At 41.4% G+C, this 23273-nt stretch overlaps 14 non-coding genes across 14 annotated transcripts; 13 read left to right on the top strand and 1 right to left on the bottom strand.

Moving 5' to 3' along the window:
- Positions 1 to 3187: 3187 nt before the first annotated feature.
- trnar-ucu (transfer RNA arginine (anticodon UCU)) lies at positions 3188 to 3279 on the bottom strand. Its single transcript is given in 2 exon segments — positions 3188 to 3223; positions 3243 to 3279. It is a non-coding gene; the product is annotated as a tRNA-Arg (tRNA).
- A 12869-nt stretch (positions 3280 to 16148) lies between these two features.
- Positions 16149 to 16220, top strand: trnaa-ugc (transfer RNA alanine (anticodon UGC)). Its single transcript has one exon. It is a non-coding gene; the product is annotated as a tRNA-Ala (tRNA).
- Positions 16221 to 17041: 821 nt separating this feature from the next.
- On the top strand, positions 17042 to 17113 carry trnaa-cgc (transfer RNA alanine (anticodon CGC)). The gene has a single exon. It is a non-coding gene; the product is annotated as a tRNA-Ala (tRNA).
- Positions 17114 to 17344: 231 nt separating this feature from the next.
- On the top strand, positions 17345 to 17416 carry trnaa-ugc (transfer RNA alanine (anticodon UGC)). Its single transcript has one exon. It is a non-coding gene; the product is annotated as a tRNA-Ala (tRNA).
- Positions 17417 to 18557: 1141 nt separating this feature from the next.
- trnaa-ugc (transfer RNA alanine (anticodon UGC)) lies at positions 18558 to 18629 on the top strand. Its single transcript has one exon. It is a non-coding gene; the product is annotated as a tRNA-Ala (tRNA).
- A 276-nt stretch (positions 18630 to 18905) lies between these two features.
- Positions 18906 to 18977, top strand: trnaa-ugc (transfer RNA alanine (anticodon UGC)). Its single transcript has one exon. It is a non-coding gene; the product is annotated as a tRNA-Ala (tRNA).
- Positions 18978 to 19574: 597 nt separating this feature from the next.
- trnaa-ugc (transfer RNA alanine (anticodon UGC)) lies at positions 19575 to 19646 on the top strand. Its single transcript has one exon. It is a non-coding gene; the product is annotated as a tRNA-Ala (tRNA).
- A 539-nt stretch (positions 19647 to 20185) lies between these two features.
- On the top strand, positions 20186 to 20257 carry trnaa-cgc (transfer RNA alanine (anticodon CGC)). Its single transcript has one exon. It is a non-coding gene; the product is annotated as a tRNA-Ala (tRNA).
- Positions 20258 to 20382: 125 nt separating this feature from the next.
- On the top strand, positions 20383 to 20454 carry trnaa-ugc (transfer RNA alanine (anticodon UGC)). Its single transcript has one exon. It is a non-coding gene; the product is annotated as a tRNA-Ala (tRNA).
- A 295-nt stretch (positions 20455 to 20749) lies between these two features.
- On the top strand, positions 20750 to 20821 carry trnaa-cgc (transfer RNA alanine (anticodon CGC)). Its single transcript has one exon. It is a non-coding gene; the product is annotated as a tRNA-Ala (tRNA).
- Positions 20822 to 21542: 721 nt separating this feature from the next.
- trnaa-cgc (transfer RNA alanine (anticodon CGC)) lies at positions 21543 to 21614 on the top strand. Its single transcript has one exon. It is a non-coding gene; the product is annotated as a tRNA-Ala (tRNA).
- Positions 21615 to 21739: 125 nt separating this feature from the next.
- Positions 21740 to 21811, top strand: trnaa-ugc (transfer RNA alanine (anticodon UGC)). The gene has a single exon. It is a non-coding gene; the product is annotated as a tRNA-Ala (tRNA).
- A 295-nt stretch (positions 21812 to 22106) lies between these two features.
- On the top strand, positions 22107 to 22178 carry trnaa-cgc (transfer RNA alanine (anticodon CGC)). The gene has a single exon. It is a non-coding gene; the product is annotated as a tRNA-Ala (tRNA).
- A 307-nt stretch (positions 22179 to 22485) lies between these two features.
- On the top strand, positions 22486 to 22557 carry trnaa-cgc (transfer RNA alanine (anticodon CGC)). The gene has a single exon. It is a non-coding gene; the product is annotated as a tRNA-Ala (tRNA).
- The last annotated feature ends 716 nt before the right edge of the window (positions 22558 to 23273 follow it).

The following is a 23273-nucleotide window of genomic DNA, read 5'->3' as shown; positions in this document are numbered from 1 at the left end:
CACAAAACACTGAAAACTGAACCTAAACCTTGCAACATAAAGAAATCCGACATTTCAACTTATCTGTGGTTTGCAGAAACATACATTGCCATCGTTTATTGTAGAGATTGAGTTGAGTATGATCAGGACATGGTAATGGTTACTCAACTTGTTCAGTTTATTTTCATGTTCTGAATAAAAAAAAAACAGCAAAATAACCAAGCTGTCAAATAATTCAAGTGCAGGAAAAAATGACGGTATTTCTCTCTGAACTGAACATGGATGGAAACGACTGTTTCCTGCCAGTGTGCTGAGTCACTTGCGACCCCGGTTTGCACTCTGCTTTGTCAAAGACGACCTCAATCTGACCCCAAGGACATTAATCTGCTCTCCCTGCGACCTCACACATAATCCATTTGACGACAGGCGGTGAGTCAGAGTCAGTATCACTTCCTCTCACTCATCCGACTTTCAACAGCAGCTACTCGTCAGGTGGAGGTGCGGAAATGCGTGTGTTGTTAAAAACAGCTTCACGGTCAGTTTGAGCATCACCTCATCTGTCTTTCTTTGCCGGATCACTTCCTATGACTCATCACCCAACGTCCTCTCACTATTTCCTCCTGAGCTTTCACGTCATGTTTGTACTTGCCGACCTTGAGACTATAAACATGGGGAGGATATTGTATACAAAGCGTGGGTCTGGGCTACCTCCATGAGATAAACTGGAACATGCTCGTTTTGTCTGCGAAGACGTCTTAAGGCACTGGTCGTCGTCGATCAAAAAATCAATTGTCAAGCTCGACACAATACATTGGTCGTGTCTATATGCTCTAAATTAAAAACTTGACATGAGTGTAAACCTGAAGTCAGTACGTCTTTCTCATACTATGTACACAGCTACGTACACACCAATGTCTGCTGCTGTTAATCCTGACACATAAAGTCTGCAATTTAATCCAGAACATGTCAAGAAAAACTGTGCAGCTCCGCTCTGCAACCACAGTCCCTGAGTGACGACAGTCCTAAAGGTGCATGCTTAGCGTGACAAATAAACCATTCTTATATTCGTAAGTAAAGTAAAATGTGTAACTATCAACATGTAAGTCATAGTACATTATATTTAACTGCATATTGAAGTTGTCTGACTGTGTTATTCTAATCGATCTCACTGGATGTCGGAAGGTAGTGTTCGGTCCATGGCACTAGTTGTTGTGATGCGTCCCCGTCCACTGGCGCTCGTCACTCCTTGCTGGCAGCTTTTTGGCCGATTGAGTAAGTAGAGTCGGCGGTGGCAGTCTTTGCAGTCAGTTCAAGAACAGCTTTTTTTGCAGAAACAGGCTGAACCGAGGTGACGCAACAGTCGGCTTTTGTCAAAGCTAGTTCTTTGTTTGTTGGTTTGGTTTGTCTGGGGCCTGATCCTGCCACTGGTCGGCAGTTTCATTCGGGAGACTCCTTCCCTTCCACAACCTGCATGTTATTTCGTAAAGAATCACCTCTACAGGGGACAACAGGACCCACTGAGCTGGCAACCTACATGACAATAAAGGTAGAGTACCCCAACCTTGTTGCTAAGGGCATGCACGGGAAGCGTTGCGGTGCTACCTCTTTGTTTTGCAGGGATTTCTAAATGCCAGGACTCGCTCACCTCCTCACGTGGAACTGTTCCGTCAAAACAAGTTCTTCCCATCACAATTTTGAAGGACACCGACAAGCTAGAGATTGCTTCTATGCAAAACTATTGTAACTCACCAACGCCAAAATAAGAAAAAGTGAAAAGCAATCATAAGGATTTGAACCACATCAGTGTAACAATGTTTTTAAAAACATAGCTGCCAGAAAAACAGCCCCATCTCCTGCAGGGGCCGGGAGTTGGGTTTGGGTTTTAGGTGATGAAGTGTTTTGCTCATCCTTGCTTTGTCCTGACGATTAGTGCTCCCAGCACTTCTTTGTTCGGGTCTTCTGGTGGTTATGGAGCTCCAGCTCGCTTCATATAGTGCTGCTGTGTTGAGACACAAAACCAGCGCTGCGGATTAGCGGCTAACCGCTGCTGTTTTTACTGACCAACCACTACTAAAACAAAGCAGCCGCAGACAAAAGGAACACAATGAAAGTAGGCCTGAAACCCCGAGAGAACACAAGAACGAGGGGCAAAGGGCACAGACACACATGCACACTTACAGAACACATGTGAAGGCAAAGATGTGTGCACACCCATCTCACGTGCACTCACACGTTTACATGCAGAAGCGAGCGAAAACGAGCCACAGAGAGTCAAGCAAACACCTTCATTCTCCTCTAAAGTGTGTGTGGGGGTGTGTGTGTGTGTGTCGGGGCCCCACATTGTTCGGGGAATGAAAGAACGCAGACAATGAAAAGACTCTCAGGATGGTGCGTAAAGATGAATGTGTGTGTGACAGAAGCAGCTTGGATGTTCATCGCCGTGGCACCCGAGGTCAAACCTTGTTTACGACTGCATTCCTCACTTGGAGAGGATTTTCCCGTTCTTTACCTTACCTGCCCGTGTTATCTCTCTGATTTACGTTTCTCCTTTTGGTCTCACCTGCACCACACCCAAACACACACACACACACACACACACACACACACACACACACACACACACACCTGTCACATGCTTTCTAAACTGTTTTCTCTCTCCAGTTCCTCATTTTTCTGTCACTGAGTCACAGAATTCAAGTTGTAACTGTGACTGTGGTCATTTTTCTTCTTCTCTGTGTTCACCTTCACACAGCTGATGCGAGTCAACGCCGCAAGACTCACTGTTATTACAGATGCAGATTGTATAGACAAGGAAATCATTTTAAACTTAAATTTTGACAAAACTAAAATTATACTGTAGCTCTTGCACACAATTAGTCATTTTTAATTTTTCAAGTGAGATTTGGGGCTCTGTGGGGTTTTTTCAATGTCAGCGTCAAACTGATATTTGAGACCTAATGTTGCAGACGCAGCTTTTCAACAAGCTCACACAGTGTCAGCAATCACCATTTACATGTATTAATTGATGCTTTTGTCCAGATCCTTACAGTAATTCATAGACCAATGGCGGTGGCTGCCATGCAAGGTACCACATCAAGGTTCAGTATCTTGCCCAAGGCCCCGAGGACACTCCGACATGTAGACCATCCAATAACAAGGCATTGGCTCCACCCCTGAGCCAGAGTCTAGTTAGTAAAGTTATATAGCTCGACTCTGGTGGGACTCAAACCCACAACCTTTGAATCACTTCTTCTGTATCCAAGTAGAAGTTCAATGCGCTGTCCATTGCGCCACAGAGCCTGATTCAACAGTTAACTCACAACTATTCAGGCTCATGCAACAGAGTTCTGTTTTTCTTATACGTAGATCAAATATTTTTTTTGCTATTTGTGTCAATGAATTTTTGTTTTCACATAATACATTAATATAAAGAGTTGACACAGGCTGAAATTGGGTATTGAACCATATATTTAATAATGTGCTTGCAATGTAATATTCAACAAAAATGATATATTTTCTCTATGTTTTGACAAACTCACCAATTATAGCCATTTTTCATATATTGTAAAAACTATTACCATGTATTTTCAAACATATGTTTGACAGAGGCATGTATTGTCAAATTAATCTAGATTTCTTTTATTTTGCAGTTTCAGTGGAAGAATTTTAACTCAACTAAAATGTTCCTGCAGCCTGTTTCAATAGAGTATAAAACCATCTTACATATTTGGGGAAAAGGTATCTGATGTTACGGCATCTGGGGGCGTGTTTTCAATGACAGATGTTTGACTTGTAACTGAGACGGCGTTGAGACACACCTTTATCAACAACCCCAGTTGGTGTTAGCCATCAAAAGGCCCACATTTGTATTTTGTCACTGGAGGAAATCTGATTTGATTATTTGTTTTTGGTCAACACAATGTGAACAATTTTGTGCACAAGTGTTGATTCACAGTGGGATTGTTAGTCCTATCAATATGTTCATATACAGTAACTAGGCGTCATTTAATTAAATGAGGATGCATCTCTAAATGCATCTTTAATGCTAGTTAGACAGTAACAGAGGATTCAAGGAATTCAATGTTTGCAAAACTGTACATAACCTTGAAAATAGGGTTGCAAAAAAGACAGAAAAGTACATTATCAGTTTGATGAGGTTTGCTTATCCGCTGTGAAGTTTGTAACCTGATTCGACTGTAATTAAACCTTTTAATTAGATTTCACCCGATTTATGAAAATCACAACCTTCTTTTTCCTTCATGTTAATGCTCTCTCTGATGACAAGCCCTCCGAATGTGGAATTAAAAACACTTTTGTTGCTTGATCTTCCTGCATCATTTGCATTTTCCTCCTCTAGGAATTCCACCACAAATATGCAAAAGCTTGGCAGACACACTACAGTCGGCTCAGTGTGTGTGTGTGTGTGTGTGTGTGTGTGTGTGTGAGAGAGCGGGTCTTTGTGCAAATTCATGGTCGCACCCCTGCACGTGTTTTTGCAACCGTGAGTCAGATAACATATATGCGTCAGAAGTCAAAATGAATTATCGTCAAGGACCAAAGAGCGCCAATTTCTACTTATTTTTATCACGAGACGTTGAGGTTTGTGTGTGTGTGTGTGTGTGTGTGTGTGTGTGGGTGTGTGTGTGTGTGTTTTGGATAAATATGGTGGAAAATGACCTCTTCCTGGCAAACTAGACCTGCGACAGAAGAGCCCAAACTGTTTTCAAGAGTGCTGAGTCTCTCTTTCAGACAGCCAGGGTCAACACACACACACACACACACACACACACACACACACACACACACACACACACAAACAGAAAAATGCTCACAACAGGTTTCCATAGGGCGCCTCACTCCCCTGGATGTAAAGATTGAAAACACAATCACGTGCAGCTTTTTTGGGTGATGTTTTTTGGCCCGTGTGAATGACCCTCTGTGCCTCCGAGGTGGTGCTTGCTCGCAGGTGATGCCAGCCCACAGAAGAGAAACTGGGTCACCACTTGGCAAGCTGAAGGCACAAGCGCGCGCACACACACACACACACACACACACTCTGATTATGACTCTCTCTCTGTTTTGCTAGTGTCAGATTCTGAGCAATGAATCATGAAAAACGGAGACATTTACTTTATCTAAACATTGACATGATGCCTTTTCTTGACAACATCGTTGACATTAACAGTTAAAGACTGTGGAGACTCTTACTCTGCCAATAACCCGAATCATCGGACTCTAATATTCAACTTAAAACCAAGTCTTGCTGCTGAGAGAAAACTGGTTTAGGATGGTCAAGAGTCAACCAAAAACCACCAAAAAGCAAGTCTGCACACACACACACACACACACACACGAGCTGTTTACACTGCAGAGCCATATAGTCCTGCTTTCAGCTGATGAACACATACAGTCCCGGTCAAAGGTTTGTATACACTTGAAGAACATTTATATCATGCCAGTCTTGAGTTTCAATGATTTCTACAGCTCTCTATTTTTCAGTGGTAGTTCCATTTCCGAAGCAGCTACAGCTCCCAAGATCAACTGTGCAAACAACTGCTTGTAAGTATAAAGTGCATGAGACCTATTTTCTGATCGTGTCACTGCAACGATCAGGAAGGAAACACAAACTAACATCTGCTGCTGAGAGAAAACTGGTCAGGATGGTCAAGAGCCAACCAAAAAACACAAAAAGCAAGTCTGCAATGGATTAGAGGCAGCTGGAGGAAAGGTGATGGTGTCAGCAGTCAAGTGTGTTTTAGATCAACATGAGCTGAGAGGCTGCCGTGCAAGAGCTCCAGACGGAGCAGCTTAAAGCTCGACTGATGGTGGACAAAGAAAAAAACCTCCTGGAGGAAAACTCTCCAGCCTAAATACGTTGTGACTTCCCCCCTCCGACTATCATAGTGACTGCTACCAAAAAACAGCTAAAGCACAGGACGATGAGTCTCCTCGCGACATTTTGTCCCTCCAAAGTTTAATCCGAGTCGGCTGTTGGGTAACTTCCTGAAACAGTTAATTTCACTGGAATCTCGTCAGTAGTTGTTGAGGTCTCTTCTCTGAAACTGTCCAATAAGTAATCCTCTAGACAGGCTTGATGAATGTTTACCTTTCAGCTTCATTCAAGAGTTCACAGAAGAGGGTCTAGAAAAGCGCCTCTTCCTAGAAACCCTAGATAAATACTGCACTATGTGGATTGTTCTCTATGTATTTTACTTCCATCAATCAATAAAGTCGGTTTAAAATCTGTGTTTTATTAACACCATGTGACCACAGCATTAACAACACTGGCACTCCATGGGAACACAATCGACGTCCAGTTTCAAGGAAACTAAAAGGAAAAAAAAACAAAGTGGAGTCGACGATGGTGGTAGGAGCCTCAGAGGGATGGGTGGGGTGCAGACAAGTCGGTTTGTTTTGGAAGTTGAGGAGTCATTGAGAAACCACAGCGGAGACAGTGAGGGTAGTGTTTGTCCTGATGACATCACTGTCCTCCCGTTTCGGTGCATTAAGTCATCCAATCACAATCCTTCTACAAACACAGGTACAGACCTTCACTCTCGTCAATTTTACAAATCAATGAAACTCCTTCAGCAGCACATAGACAGCAGCGGCACCTCTGAGATAATATTGAGCTTGGTTTTGAGTGTGCATGTGTGTGTTTAAATCACACATTCCTCATCTGGATGTGAAAGAGGATCTCCATGGATGATGCAATGTGTGCGGTGGTTGAGGAGGTGACGTCTGCATGTCGTCGTGCAGTGTTTTATAACTGTGCTTCTCATCAGGCCTCCACATCACAGACAGAGTCAAGTGTAATTTATTTCACGAGCCTCAAATATGCTTTAAGTACCAAAAGTAAAAGTGCGCGCGTGGCAGAAGAGCTGGATTATTGCTGTATTAATGTTGCAGCTCAGTGTGGAGCGGTTGAGTCTTCACCTTTTCCCTGAAGCGTCAGTCTGAGATCAGCATTAATCTTTGTGTTACAGAATAAACAAGATGGGAAAATGTCGTGTTTGTGTGACCGCTCAAATCAAAAGTTGAGATGTGCAGAGCGGCACGTACAGGTAGTGATGATGAACGGTACCAGATGTCTAATGTTGGATTCAGATGGGACGAGGAGGTCAGAGTTTGCACGACTGCCGACAAAGTCACAGTTTACTGTGACAACACAACATGTGGTCACAGTAAACTGTTGTAATGCACTTAAATTAAGCCACCTGTTGGTGGTTTCAGCTCCGATAATAGGGCCGACACTGTGATATTTTGGTCGTCTGTGAAATATTCTGCCAGATGAAACGATACAGGAATTTTCTGTAGATAACTTGATAAAGCTATGCAGGTGATGTCACATGTGGCACAAAAACTATTGAGTGGCAACACTGTTCGTATTCGTCAAGGGCTTTCATCTTAAAGGAGAACTTAAGTCGATTTAAACATGCAGCTTCATTGCTCAAGCTACCCTTGACTTGCCAGTACCGAAGACGCGAACAAATTTGGTCCAACCATTACAGAGCTCCGTGAACGGAGACTTAGCATTGAACACTAACAGCATGGGGTCAGAACTTTGCACTGTGTTTTAAGCGTCTTAACATGCTCCACATCTCACACCAAAAGTTATGCAACATCAGCCGACACCTTAGAATACAGCACTGTAGCGTGTATGACTCAAACTGAATAAAAAAGTAGTTAAAACAGTGTGTTTGTGCAAGGAGCTACTTACCTGTTTGTTGACATCTGTGTCTTCCGGTAGCTAGACCAAACTAGTCAATCCGTCGAGCGTGCACTTACTCCCTCACTGGTGGAGACAGAAACGTTATCCAGCATTTTCGTGTTTATGTTCATAATGTACATGTCCATGTTACAGCCTGTCATGAGCCATGAGCCTTACAATAGCCTGTTAAGCCTGTTAAGTGCACACTCGATGGATATGCTAGTTTGGTCTAGCTACCGGAACACACGGATGTCAACAAACAGGTAAGTAGCTGCTTGCACAAACACACTGTTTTAACTACTTTTTTATTCATTTTGAGTCATACACGCTACAGTGCTGTGTGCTAAGGTGTCTGCTGATGTTGCATAACTTTTGGTGTGAGATGTGGAGCGTGTTAAGACGCTTAAAACACAGTGCAAAGTTCTGACCCCATCCTGTTAGCGTTCAATGCTAAGTCTCCATTCACGGAGCTCTGTAATGGTTGGACCAAATTTGTTCGCGTCTTCGGTACTGGCAAGTCAAGGGTAGTTTGAGCAATGAAGCTGCATGTTTAAATCGACCGAAGTTCTCCTTTAACGCTGAATGCCACGAAAACACAAAAAAACATTTAGGCTGATAGTCAGAGTATTTATGGCCGATTTCTCAAGACACCGTGGGCCGGATGGTGTCAATTATTAATAGAAGATGTGCTGAGGCCGTCTTACACAGAGCAGCCATTAACTTTCATACCATTTAAAAACACTTTATTGGATTCAAATCTGTGAAAATTTGCTCTGCTAAAAAGTCACTCTCGTATCCCATTTCTCCTGTTTTTGTCCTCAGTGAGATCGGTTCATTTTACATTCACACACGCAGCTTCGCTCCACTGTTTTGTCTAACGCACTTTTCCAGGGTGTTTTTAAAACGGCCCCCCTGTGGCGGAGAGTCTCAGTGTGATTGGGGCCTAAGACTCACAAAGCTCATAAAGATTTCAGTCAGACATAAACACCCAGTTAGCAGTAAGATAAGCACACTTGTTCCTTTTAATAGATGCCCCTGTGAAGGTGCATAGTTGCTGGCTCCTTTCGCAGCAGATGTAAATACAACAATGTTGCCACTACACTGGCATTCATTTTTTTTTCTGTGACGTGATCTGTGAGTCTCACTTTTAATATTAGCTTGTAAAGCTACTGTGAATACATGCTTCAGTCTTGAGGCCTCTACAGTTTTACAGCACAGCCAAAAGAGCCGAAAGTATTTGTTATGACGTGTCCTTCCTACTACAGCAACAATCACCAAGCAACACACACACACACACACACACACACACACACACATACAGGGCCATCTCAGGCTAAACTTGTCCTTGGTGTGACGTTCAGGTGTTTCGGTTTCACTTGAGCAGACAAAGAGCGATTGTGGCTGCAGACTAACATGCAGATGACACTGATCACACACTCTTCCAGTGGCTCATATAGCTGCGGTGCGTGTGTTTGTGTCCTCTGGGAGTGACACACGACACCCAGTGTGATCACTGAAGGTAGCTGTAATGAGTATATGGCGTGGGAACAGCTAATTAATGCACACCAACCAGCTGACGAATGTCCCGCTTTGTCTCTCCTTCCTTTCTTTAAGTTACTCGAGTCCGACAACTGACGGGAATTCAACTGACATACTAATGATCAGTTAGATAGATTAAAAATGTTATAAAAATATCAGCAACCATGTCAGTGTCGAGACATTTTTGGGCACAAAACAGAATATCAACCCTAAACTTTATCAGTCCAGATAATGTACTAAATAAAAACCTTTTCTCTTATTTGCTTCTTATTTTGTCCGTCTCTCTTTCTCTTCTTCTACCTCTCTTCCTCAGAGCACTGGCATGTAGGCTACACAAGTTTAATGTAAATTAAATTTCCATCCCTAATCTAATCCTGATTTATATTCACTGGCAGCATTTTGTTCCTCTGCAGGAAGTCACATCATGTACTGTACTGCAGAGGAAAGTCACAAGGAGGACAGTGAGGTGGTCACTTTGACGTATACAAGGCTTGCGTCCCATCCTGTGATACAAATCAGCGCCTTTTTGTCCTTTAAAAAAATGAGTTTGAACACCATGATCTTGTCCTAACCTTAGAAAAGGGTTTGAGCTGCAGAAATACCAATTAAAACATTTAACATCCTGTGTTAATCTGTTTGGAAATGTAATTCAAACTGGTAGCAAACAGCAACCAGTCAATAGTGGATTTTCCATAAAATCAAAACAGTTTTTAGTTTTTAAGTCAAATTGGTTTTTAATTGGATCATTTCTATGTTGTGAATACGAATGAATGTGATCTTTTTAATCTGAATCTTTTCCCCGAGGACCCACGGTCTGAAATAAACTGAATTAAACCTGCATCCATCACAAAATCACATCCAAAACAGAGTCAGGCCGGACCAAACTGTTCAGCACACAGGCGCACACAGTCACTCTGTTTGGGGTCTGTGTACACACACATTCCTCTTGACCTTTCACAAGCACCAAGCCTCATTCCTCCAGACCACTTTCAAATATACCAACACATATACGATACACAGGATGTGTGTACAACATGCCGAGCAGATTAATGTTGACGTTTGCACAAACACACAGGGCTTGGACCTAAAGAGGAGCAGGATTCAGCTGTGAGAGTTGAACTTACTGAAGGTTAAGAGCTTGCAGTGACTTTGTTGTGAGCTCATGTCAGTTTGTTATTGAAACTATAGCCCAGATAATAGACTGTTCCACCCAGATGGAAAATGTTGCATGAAGTGTCCTTACAGCAAACATCCTCCGACTGTCACTAAAACAAACTGAAGGTATTTGTGTATATATCAGCCTTGAAATGATTACAGCTCCACCCGTATACTGGCATGAGGACTGCAGATTTAATCTTGAATCTCTAAGAATGGATTTCTTCATGTTTAGGATGGACAGCAGGAACAACTACGGCAAATAATGCAACTTGTAGCAGGTAGAGGCGGCGTGATATGAATATCTGCAGCTGCACTGCACATTGTTGCTTTTCCTCCAAATTCTGGCATTTCCCTTCAGGTGCTTTCATGTGCAAACCTACATGGAGGGCGGCCAGGCTACAATTCACTCCGGAAGAGGCTGAGCAGGAAGTGATTTTTCTGGGAAATATCCCCAAATGTTAATCCAGTTTGAATGAGGTTACAGTGGCCTATATTATATCCACTTCAAAATTCTGTACTTTTGCAGACGTGTCGACTTTTTCAGACCACTTTTGAGATCTGAGTACAAACATCAATATGTTTATCATGTGGAAGTGGGAAACTCAAATATGGTTCTGCTGTGCTCCAGGATGAAAATCCCATGAATTTAACAGGTAATCTGACAAAGTGTTATCATTTTACTGCTTCCTGATAGATCAGCAACTTAAACAACAATGAACATTGAAAGATTAGAGGGACATCGGGCGATTTTTAATGGTATTTTATTATATTTGATAACCATTAGCTATATATGTTATAAATCAAGAACGTCCTAGCCAAGATCATTGTTTGATAGTATTACAGGTGAGGTAGAAATGCTGTAAATCAACTTCAAAATATCAATGCACATCTTGAACACATTTATTCTATCAGTGTGGTTAGTAACTCAGTGTAGGTGCTTTTTCAGACCCTCTAAAAATCATTCCCATTAAAAAAGTATGAAAATACAAATTAGGACATTTTAAGCCCTCTAAAAGAACCGTGTATTTTTTTTTAAGATGGATGTTTTGTTCACAGAGCTCATATTTGAACAGATTTGACCTCACTGGCAGCTTCAGGTTTTAAACAAACTGCAACACGCTTCAAAAACACATACTGCTTTACCTCAAGGTGCATGATTTAATATGTGAGTACAGCGGAAAGAAAATGACTTTTCAGTTTTTCTGCCTTTTAATTTATGTCTCTGGCACGTCGTTACTCTCCGTTTATTCCAGTTTATTCCAGCAGGATGGAAAGTGTCTACTGTGTGAGTGAAAAGTGATGGCAGAGGCAGGACGGTTCGGTCATGCCAGGGCACCGGCCATGCCTGCCTTTGGTCACGGCAGGTAACTGGGTCAATAACCCATAATCCCCTGTGTCCTCCTTCGACCCACTTATCCATTCATTCTGTATAAGGTGACTCCACTGCAGCAGCAACTACTGAAGTCTTTCTGTCTTGTTTGAATGTTTCCCTCCTGCCTAATTGATTTCCATCCATGTGTTCTGTCAAATCGTTCTGTCCTCCACATGAATGTGACTAAAAATGCTAATGGGAATATTTTCATCAAAAGAGGGCTAACGTGATGAGACTTGATACGTCTTTCTCTCATCCTTCTCCCCTTACTTTGTATTCACTCCTGTGCTTTCTCTGTCTGTCTCTATTCCGCCTCACTTTCTCTCATCCTAGCCGCAGACCATCACAGCTGAGATATGGGCAAATACCCAAAATGTGCGTGTGGGTGTGTGTGTGTGTGCGTTAGAAGCTGTGCCAACCTGAACCTGCTGAACTGCAGCACTGACTGGCCCTGAGCCTCCCTCTGCAGATGAGTTGTAGCCTACAGACACACGGACAAGTCTATTAGTTTTATTGGTGCTTCTAATCTCTATACCGCAATTACCGTTTACTGCAAGCCTAATTGCTCATGCAGAGTCTCATACACTTTTAATCATTGTCCTCTTGAAGTTTCTCTATGTATCTATACTTATTCTATCAGTGTGCGGATGTAACACCAGAGTTTTCCCCTCTGGTGGATACAGAAACCGGTGTGACAGTGTCTTTGACATTACCACAGCCGTCGGCCTTCATCTCTTTCATTCTGGACACAAATGTTGTGGGTGATTTCACATTGTCATCCTCAGTGAATATCTTTGGTTGGTCTCTGTTTGCAGGTAATGAATCCTACAGCGTTGTCGTGCCAGACTTTTGGCAAGTATCTATGTCATTTGTTACAGATTTAAATGGTTTTGGTGTAAAGTGGACCAGTCTTCACACATACACCTCCCTCCCTAACCCCGTTTGATTGTTGGTTGGTTGGTTGGTTTGACAGCAGTATTACACAAAAACTACTTAACAGTTTTACACTTAAGTTGGATCGATGATGGGTTTTCAAGGCAGAGTAGACCCCAATATATTCTGGTGTGGATCCAGATAAAGGGACAGAGCCAAGAATTTTCCCTCACTCATCGTTGTCATTGCCAGATAGGACGCTTTTCGATATTTTTGTTCATTTCTCAAAGAATGATTGGATGGATCTTAATGAAAACTATCAGGTGTATGTAGGTGGCTGGTATCTGCAGTATACACACTACTGAATTTTACACATATTTTTTGGTCACTGATGCAGACGAAATGAAGCTTTGACTGCAGGTTTGCCTCCTCATCTAAAGGTTACACTCTGCCTGTTTCAGTATCTACTAAAAACAGCTTGCCTGCTCTCTTTTGCTTCCTTCTTTCCAAAACAAAAGTCAGCAGGTTTGATATTTTTTAAACACTCTGCAGTTCCTGTGTTTTCCTAGACAACAGCTGGCTTTGACACCTGGTTGAAGGCCACTGGGTAAAATATGACAAAATAATATCTGTTATTGTCATTTTCTGCCAGTCACACAAAAATAAGATGGTGTTTTAGTTGCAGAAGTGCTTAGAATGGAGTCACTGTTGTCCTCTGCAAATAAGGACATTATTTCTATGAGTTGTTATGTTATACTCTACATAAAACTATATTGTATCTAAGGTGGACACCAGTAAATAAACTATTTTGTCTTGTCTTGTGTGTCTTAATGTTACACGCAGTAAACATATTGAATAAAGCAACATGAAGAGTTGGAGGAGCGTAGGGAGCGTGGCTGCTTTGCAGTGGTTATCTGTCTCTTCTCTGTCTTGTGTTACCAGCTTACAGTTCAGAGTGTGTGTTTGTGTTGAAGCAACATCACAAGGTTATGATCATAAAACACATTTTAGCCAAATGGCACGGGAGAATAGCTTCTTCTGATCACCACTGAGGCGCAGCAGATTTGCTCAGAGTCAGCTGCCCACATTACTTGCTGCTATAATCAATGTTAGCATATTAGCGTCAGCATCTAACTTTATGTTCCCTCACTGGCCAGCAAATACCCAGAAACTACCAATCTAAAATGTACTGTAAATATACTTGAATATACGCTTCATACGCAGCTTAGACACTGAACCGACATAAACGTACTCACTGTGTACACAGTATATAGGCATGCAATGTCATTGTCACACCCATGCAAGTGATGTCATTAAGTGAGTAACCACAGCATAAATTAATAACAAAAAAAGGCACCTGCTCTTGTTACAACACAGGTGCTGATGCATGACTTCACTCGACGGACAGGTGTGACTTTTACATAACACACTGGAGGTTTTTGTGGCACCAACATATGTTTTAAAATGAACAGAATGTGAATCAACAGTCACATCTAAAGTCAAATTCAGTTATTTACGAGAGGAACATTGTGGGCGGCCCTGACGATCGTCTGTGAGACTCTATTTCGGTCTACCAGTACAATATTTTGCATCTGTATTCACTTCAAACATAAACATTGTCCGGTTTATTGTAACCAAAACATGCCACAAGGAACTTTTAACTGGTTATAAACAGTCTCAATTTAACGCTGATGCCCTTTTATGATATACATGACAAAACAAGGCTATTATCATATTGTTATTATAGGTACTATAAATGCCCGTCAATGGGTCAGATTCCGATGCATCCAGGTCGGATAAGTCATCAAATTGTATCTGTTTTTTATAGCCATGTGCCAGTCTCTTTCAGCCTAAAGAAAGAAGCAGCTCTTTTGGTGGTAAGACACTAAAAAATAGTTTACTTTGTTTTACTGACTCTACATTGGACACTGTAATCAGCAAAAAACAAAGCTTCTTATAGCAGCTTCATAAAGACTAAAAAGTCCATATTTGGAGGAGGTTCAGGGATGGATGGTCGGATAAACCTCAGCAAATTCGTTCAGGAGACCGTTGTTTGTGTCCACTGTGAAACTAGAAGTCAACAGTGAGTTCTAACATGGGTACGTTTCTGACAGAAGTGATGTAATGATCTTAACCCAAACCACAATGTTTTCCTAAATCTACCAAGCAGTATTCTTGCCTAAACTGCAACCACAGATCCAGTACATGTGTCGCTGTTACGCTGCAGCCGGGAGACACTAACAATCAACATATTCAGTCGTTTTGGCATGAGGATGCGGTGCTCAGTCGGTGCCAAGCAGGCCGATAACATATGCACACCTCAGTCAATCATCACGGCATTTATTAAAGATTTTACTCTCCTGTATTTCGTCATGTCGTACAGACGTCACACTAACCCAGTGCAGCCCACTGAGTCTCTACACTCTCATTGGCAACTTTCCAGCAGAGACAGGCAGCTGTTTTTTAGCAAACAAACTTTGACGAAACCTCTGTCCTACTGCTAAACCTGAGACAATCAGAATTACTGACTAGCGAGGTGGCGGTGGTGAGGAAAGTTGAACACTGCATCAAAAAAACCTAAACAGCCAGATATGTTTATCAAACACTGGTGAAGACTAAATCAGAGCCTTGTGTATATTTTATCAATTCACTAAAATGTGATAGTAACAGGTCAGGGCCTCATGTCCGTCAGCTTGTTGCAGATCTACTGCCAAGTAACCAAAAATCAACTAATGCACATGAGAGAATTGTGACGTTGACTTATGTTTTTTGGCTGATTGGTCTGTTTATCTGCATTGCATTTATCTTAGATATCTTAACAGCTACAAGCCAGAGCTGTGAAGGGTCAAAGATGGCTGCTTTAATCTTATTTCTTCATCCACATTTTTCTAACATCCAGGATACTGCTGTCCAGTCACCTCTGGATTCTGTGTCACTGCAGACAAACACTGTGCTCCACACTAAGAAAAGCAAATGGTTCCCTCTTGTGTCAGTTTTGTGCCATTGCTCAATCTATTTCATCTACACTGGGTTGTGGTGCAGTTTTGCCACTTGATGTAAATCTTTACGGTCAACTAGCACCCACTTTGTAGACACTTATTGGAGTCTAATAAAGGGATGAAGGTAGTGAAGTGTTAAAAAAACAGTAACAGGGTGAGCTCAGTCTCAAGTCCAGAACCCTGTCATCAAAATGCAAAATTTCATTTGGAGATCAGAAATAATATTTTCTGACTACATAAATCAACTGTCATATTTTTGCCATAGTTTTCTGAGAGGAGCCCAGTTAAGAGGGACTGTTTACAAATCACGCTTGTTCTGACACATTAGGCCATTTGTGATGAACAATTTTATGCCTCTGTCTTTAAAAGTATCATTGGTAAAGTCAGGACAGGTGAAATCTCATTGAAATCCCGAAAAATAAAAAGGAGTGCCACTTACTTTCAATGTAATATAATGTTGCAGAAAATAACAACGTAAAATGCCTATGAATCAGTCAACCTAATATGGATCTCCAAGGGGGATGTAGCTCAGTGGTAGAGCGTGTGCTTTGCATGTACAAGGTCCTGGGATCAATCCCCAGCGTCTCCATCCTGTCTAAAGTGTTCCTTTAGTATTGTAAAAATCAAACGTGTCCCTAACTTACAACTATCTCCCCAGCTGCTAGTTTGCTAGTTTGCTAGGCTCCCAGGGAAGAGTTCATAAAGTACTCCTTTCTCAAGGACTACATTACCACCTATACAATAACCTTCTTATGTTGTTTATAAGCAGGAATGTGCTTCATATTGTAAATATGTACAGTTTGTAAATGTGTCTTTTTCTTGCAGTGATGGTGCATCTGGCAATTTGAGTCTGAACACATCAGTTTGCAGCTGATGAGCCAACACACAGCTGATTAACTCCCACACTGGGAAATGTGTACGCACAAACACATGCAGAGTAAAGATGCTTTAATTAAAGTTATTCAGATGATAACATAAACTTTAAATATCATGTCATGCTCCATAAAGAGGTTATTGTGAGGCTGGTCTGTGAATGAGAGAGGTTACAGGAGAATGGCCAGACTGGACTCAATTGCTCAAAAAATCATGCACTGCAACAGAGCTTTGCAGAAAAACATCTCTGAACGTAAAACCGGTTGAACTTTGACGTTGACAGACTACAGCAGCAGAATAACACATCAACTGACATGAGATAAACACAGGATGGTGAACTTGTGAGCCATCCTGCAGCTATTGTGAGGGGGAAGTTTCCCAGCTGTAAAGCATGTTCTTCGCATGTGCAAGATCCTGGGATCAATCTCCAACATGGTAGGCATCCTTCTTTAGTGGTGTACACAGCTGACTAATCCATTATGACTGTATAGCCATAGCGGGGGAGCTATAGAACAGGTTTTATGGCTATAAAATGAAGGGGATGTAGCTCAGAGGTAGAGCGTGTGCTTCGCATGTACAAAGTCCTGGGATCAATCCCCAGCATCTCCACTCTTTGTGTGTCTTACCTCGCAGTCACAGTTGTCAGTGTTGAACAGAGCAAGCACAGACAATGCCCATGTTAACTGTGGCATATACTTTTCTGATACCGGCGATGTGGGTTTATGTTGAGAATGAGATCAACTCTATGAATACAGCTTAAATATACAAAAAGTAATTTCCACACAGCGTGAACCTTATTGTTAAGATTCCACCAGAATACCAACAATAATAGCTTGCAAGGGGGATGTAGCTCAGTGGTAGAGTGTGTGCTTTGCATGTACAAGGTCCTGGGTTCAATCCCCAGCATTTCCAACATGGCTGGAGTTCCCCTGTAATCTGTTCCCCTGTAGGTCTCAATTTAGAGCTGAAATGTTTACACATACTCTCAACAGAGGTTGAGTTATTCAAATACAAATTTACTGAAAGCTACAGAGAGGGAAGTAACACAGTTACTATGGACTTTTCATGTACACCCCTCTTACGCAGCAGTTAACCTTCTTTAATAATCCACGACAGATCCTGTCAAAATTCTCCTACATTACTATGTAAAATATTGGAATCGAAAGCAGAGTAGAGCTCCAGTAACATGGGGGATGTAGTAAAGTGGTCGACGTGTGCTTTGCATGTACAAGGTCCTGGGATCAAACCCCAGCATCTCCAACATGGCCTTCTTTCTCCTTCAGTAATGTATTGATAAACAACTGATTCATTCCATTTACACAGAAAGAGGCCTCTTTTAAGTGATATATTCTATTACATCTCTCTGAACAACTAAAAGTCATATTATAATTGATAAATGAATTTATCGGGCTAACCTAACACTTAGATAAGGGGATGTAGCTCTGATTCGCTGAGCTGCCATGGAAGAGTTCATAATGTACTCTTTTCTCAAGAACTACATACCATCTATATACAATAACTTTCTTATTTTTTTTATAAGCAGGAACGTGCTTCATATGGCGAATATATACAGTTGGTGTATCTGGCAATTTGAGTCTGAACACATCAGTTTGCGGCTGGGAAATGTGTACACACAAACACATACAAAGTAAAGATGGTTTAATTAAAGTTATTCATATGATAACATAAACTTTGAATATCATGTCATGGTCAATAAAGAGGTTATTGTGGGGCTGTTCTGTGAGTGAGAGAGGTTACAGGAGAATGGCCAGACTGGACTCAATTACTCAAATAACCATGCACTGCAACAGAGCTTTGCAAAAAAATATCTCAGAACTTAAAACCGGTTTAACTTTGAGGTGGACGGACTACAGTAGCAGAACAACACATCAACTGACATGAAAAAAGATAAGATGATGAACTGTGAGCTATCTATCTCCAGCATGGTAAGTATGCATCATTTCTTCAGTAGTGTAGACAGATCACTAATCCTACTATTACTGTATAACCATAGCGGGGGAGCTATATACCAGGTTTTATGTCCTTAAAAGAAGGGGATGTAGCTCAGTGGTAGAGCGTGTGCTTTGCATGTACAAGGTCCTGGGTTCAATCCCCAGCATCTCCATTCATTGTGTGTCTTACCTTGTAGTCACATCTCATGGTGCTCAACATTTCAGTGGTGAACTGAGCAAGCTCAGGCAATGTCCCTCTTAACTGCAGTGCTGAGGAGACAGGATCCAATACAGAGCTGTGATACTGGAGACACAGCCTTCTTAGGTTTCTGAACTAAGTTCCACACATCATCAATATTGTTATTAGATGTATGTCAATAAGAATACTTTTGCTTACTACAACAACAACATACAATGGCAGCAGCATACCGATAACAGTGGCTTACAAGGGGGATGTAGCTCAGTGGTAGAGCGTGTGCTTTGCATGTACAAGGTCCTGGGATCAATCCCCAGCATCTCCACTCTTTGTGTGTCTTAGCTTGCAGTCACAGTTGTCAGTGTTGAACAGAGCAAGCTCAGGCAATGCCCATGTTAACTGTGGCATATAATGTGGCATGTAGCTCAGTGGTAGAGTGTGTGACAAAATTTGAGTGCAATTCCTTATTTTACACAGGCACACTGTGAGGTTACATTCCCTTTTTCACTTCCTCATCCAACATCTCATTCTAATGATTTTAATAATGATTATAATACCTTTTCTTTTAAATGAATGTATGGCAAACATAATGCAGCAGGCTTTAACATGTTGCAGAATCATTTCAGGACTATGTATGATGTCTGGTGTCTGGCAGGTGTGTATGTTGTGAGTGTGTGTGTGCATGCAGCTGTTTGTGTGTGTGTGTGCATACTGATATCTCTCAGACAGGAGTAGATGGATCTCAACTCCTCTGACAAGCTTCAGAGAGGGAGGTAGCACAGTTACTATGGACTTTTCATGTACACCCCTCTAACACAGCAGTCAACCTTCTTTAAAAATACATGACAGATCCTATCAAAAATCTCCTACATTACTATTCAAAATATTGGAATTGAAAGAACAGTGGAGTTCAAGTAACATGGGGGATGTAGCTCAGTGGTAGAGTGTGTGCTTTGCATGTACAAGGTCCTGGGATCAATCCCCAGCATCTCCAACACGGCCTTCTTTCTTCTTCAGTAATGTATTGATAAACAACTGATTCTGTTGTAAATCATTCAGTTTACACAGAAAGAGGTCTCTTTTAAGTGATATATTCTATTACATCTCTCTGAACAACTAAAAGGCATGATACAATTGATAAATGAATTTATCGGGCTAGCCTAACACTTAGATAAGGGGATGGAGCTCAGTGGTAGACCATGTGCTTCGCATGTACAAAGTCCTGGGATCAATCTCCAACATGGCTGATAACCTCAGTTAAGCACAGAGATCTGGATTTGTAGGTGTTCTCTTTGCACAAAAAGGATAAACTCAGACTTTACACTTATACAAAACCATCACAGATTTGGTCAAATGTGTTGAGAGGGATGTAGCTCAGTGTACTGTTTAAACTTTGCATGTACAACGCTCCAACACAGCACTCGACCTTCCTTAATAATACACAGTGACAGTCCTTGTGATAAAACAGCTGAAATCTTAAAGGCTTTAGCAATTGATCAATTCATACACCAGGCAGCCTTAACATGAAGAGAAGGGGATGTAGCTCAGTGGTAGAGCGTGTGCTTCGCATGTACAAGGTCCTGGGATCAATCCCCAGCATCTCCAATGGGGCTAGACAGAGGTTATGGGCTCTTTGAAGTGTAAACATGCAATTAAACAATGAAAGTTTTGCTAAAAGACTTTAGAAATTGTTTAAATTATTCATCAGGCAATCCTAACCATGACACAAGGGGGATGTAGCTCAGTGGTAGAGCATGTGCTTTGCATGTACAAGGTCCTGGGATCAATCCTCAGCATCTCCAACATGGCTGGTAACCTCAGTTAAGCACAAAGATCTGGATTAGTAGCTGTTATGTTTGCACAAAAAGGATAAACTCAGACTTTACATTTATACAAAACTGTCACAGATTTGGTCAAATGTGTTGAGAGGGATGTAGCTCAGTGTACTGTTTGAACTTTGCATGTACAACGCTCAAACACAGCACTCGACCTTCCTTAATAATACACAGTGACAGTCCTTGTGATAAAACAACTAAAATTTAAAAGGTTTTAGCAATTGATCAATTCATACACCAGGCAGCCTTAACACAAACAGAAGGGGATGTAGCTCAGTGGTAGAGCGTGTGCTTCGCATGTACAAGGTCCTGGGATCAATCCCCAGCATCTCCAATGTTGCTGAGTATTTCTATTAATATTAAGCACAGAGATTTAAATTAATTCTGAATCTGGTTTGATGTTACGTATCTGAATTCTGAGCCCACCATCAGTAGAAATAAGGTGCAAAAGCTCACTGGTAGAGTGTGTGCTTGCTTACATGTACAAGGTCCTGAGATCAATCCCCGGCATCTCCAACATGGCCTTCTTTCTTCTTCAGTAATGTATTGATAAACAACTGATTCTGTTGTAAATCATTCAGTTTACACAGAAGGAGGCCTCTTTTAAGTGATATATTCTATTACAGCTCTCTCACCAACTAAAAGGCATGATACAATTGATAAATGAATTTATCAGGCTACCCTAACAATGAGATAAGGTGATGTAGCTCAGTGGTAGAGCATGTGCTTCGCATGTACAAGGTCCTGGGATCCATCTCCAACATGGCTGGTAACCTCAGTTAAGCACAAAGATCTGGATTAGTAGCTGTTCTGTTTGCACAAAAATGATAAACTCAGACTTTACATTTATACAAAACCGTTACAGATTTGGTCAAATGTGTTGACAGGGATGTAGCACAGTGTACTGTTTGAACTTTGCATGTACAACGCTCCAACACAGCACTCGACCTTCCTTAATAATACACAGTGACAGTCCTTGTGATAAAACAGCTGAAATCTTAAAGGCTTTAGCAATTGATCAATTCATACACCAGGCAGCCTTAACATGAAGAGAAGGGGATGTAGCTCAGTGGTAGAGCGTGTGCTTCGCATGTACAAGGTCCTGGGATCAATCCCCAGCATCTCCAATGGGGCTAGACAGAGGTTATGGGCTCTTTGAAGTGTAAACATGCAATTAAACAATGAAAGTTTTGCTAAAAGACTTTAGAAATTGTTTAAATTATTCATCAGGCAATCCTAACCATGACATAAGGGGGATGTAGCTCAGTGGTAGAGCATGTGCTTTGCATGTACAAGGTCCTGGGATCAATCCCCAGCATCTCCAACATGGCTGGTAACCTCAGTTAAGCACAAAGATCTGGATTAGTAGCTGTTATGTTTGCACAAAAAGGATAAACTCAGACTTTACATTTATACAAAACCATCACAGATTTGGTCAAATGTGTTGAGAGGGATGTAGCTCAGTGTACTGTTTGAACTTTGCATGTACAACGCTCAAACACAGCACTCGACCTTCCTTAATAATACACAGTGACAGTCCTTGTGATAAAACAACTAAAATTTAAAAGGTTTTAGCAATTGATCAATTCATACACCAGGCAGCCTTAACACAAACAGAAGGGGATGTAGCTCAGTGGTAGAGCGTGTGCTTCGCATGTACAAGGTCCTGGGATCAATCCCCAGCATCTCCAATGTTGTTGAGTATTTCTGTTAATATTAAGCATAGAGATTTGAATTCATTCTAAATCTGGTCTGATGTTAGATATCTGAATTCTGAGCCCACCATCAGTAGAAATAAGGTGCAAAAGCTCACTGCTAGAGTGTGTGCTTGCTTACATGTACAAGGTCCTGAGATCAATCCCCAGCATCTCCATTGGGGCTAGACAGAGGTTGAGGGCTGTTTGAAGTGTAAAAATGCAATTAAACAATGAAAGTTTTACTAAAAGACTTTAGAAATTGTTTAAATTATTCATCAGGCAATCCTAACCATGACATAAGGGGGATGTAGCTCAGTGGTAGAGCGTGTGCTTCGCATGTACAAGGTCCTGGGATCAATCCCCAGCATCTCCACATCTACACACATTTTCCTAGCACCACATTGATAAGGAGACAGTCATGGCTGTATTCATGAAGAGAAATTTAAGCTAATTAGTATTTGCCACATAATCAGAGGGAGCTAAGGGCTTTCACCCATAAAAACAAATGTCATCACTGCTGAGGACGAGCTGGACGATGGTTTCCTGAACTGTATCCCGATTCCTGATAAATAGCTTGATTTACAAACTGAATTAAGAATACAGATTTTGTTATTTGTGAACTGAAGTATATTTATGTAAAGCAGTAAGAATTACCTCATGTCTGAATGGTGCTATTGTACATCAGTAAACTTGCCTCAGGTGAGGTTTTATTTGTTTGAAGATATTTAAATCTTAAGGAAATCTTGTATAAAAACTGATTACTTACAAATATAATAAAGAAAACTGGACCTGGAATTTATCCAAAAAGTTTTTTAGTCCAGAGAGTTTACAGGCTCTGCCTCAGCTTGCACCACTAATTGTCAGAGACGGGTATTGACACTATAACAAGCTCATAAAGACGTCTGAGTTATTTCATCATTGTGTTTTTACAGACAGGTTTGCATGTAAGCTGAAGTGTGTTATGGCGCCCTTAGGCCGTTTTTGTGATTACTTCTTGTGTTCGGAGCGCTCTCAAACAGGGCAACTAACATACATAACTGGTTGGATCCCGCCATTTTGTGTCCCACTTTTTTTCCCCCCAGTTCTCTT

Source organism: Sparus aurata, chromosome 9 (assembly GCF_900880675.1).
Source record: "Sparus aurata chromosome 9, fSpaAur1.1, whole genome shotgun sequence".
Classification (NCBI taxonomy): domain Eukaryota; kingdom Metazoa; phylum Chordata; class Actinopteri; order Spariformes; family Sparidae; genus Sparus; species Sparus aurata.
This window is presented reverse-complemented; position numbering and strand designations above follow the sequence as displayed.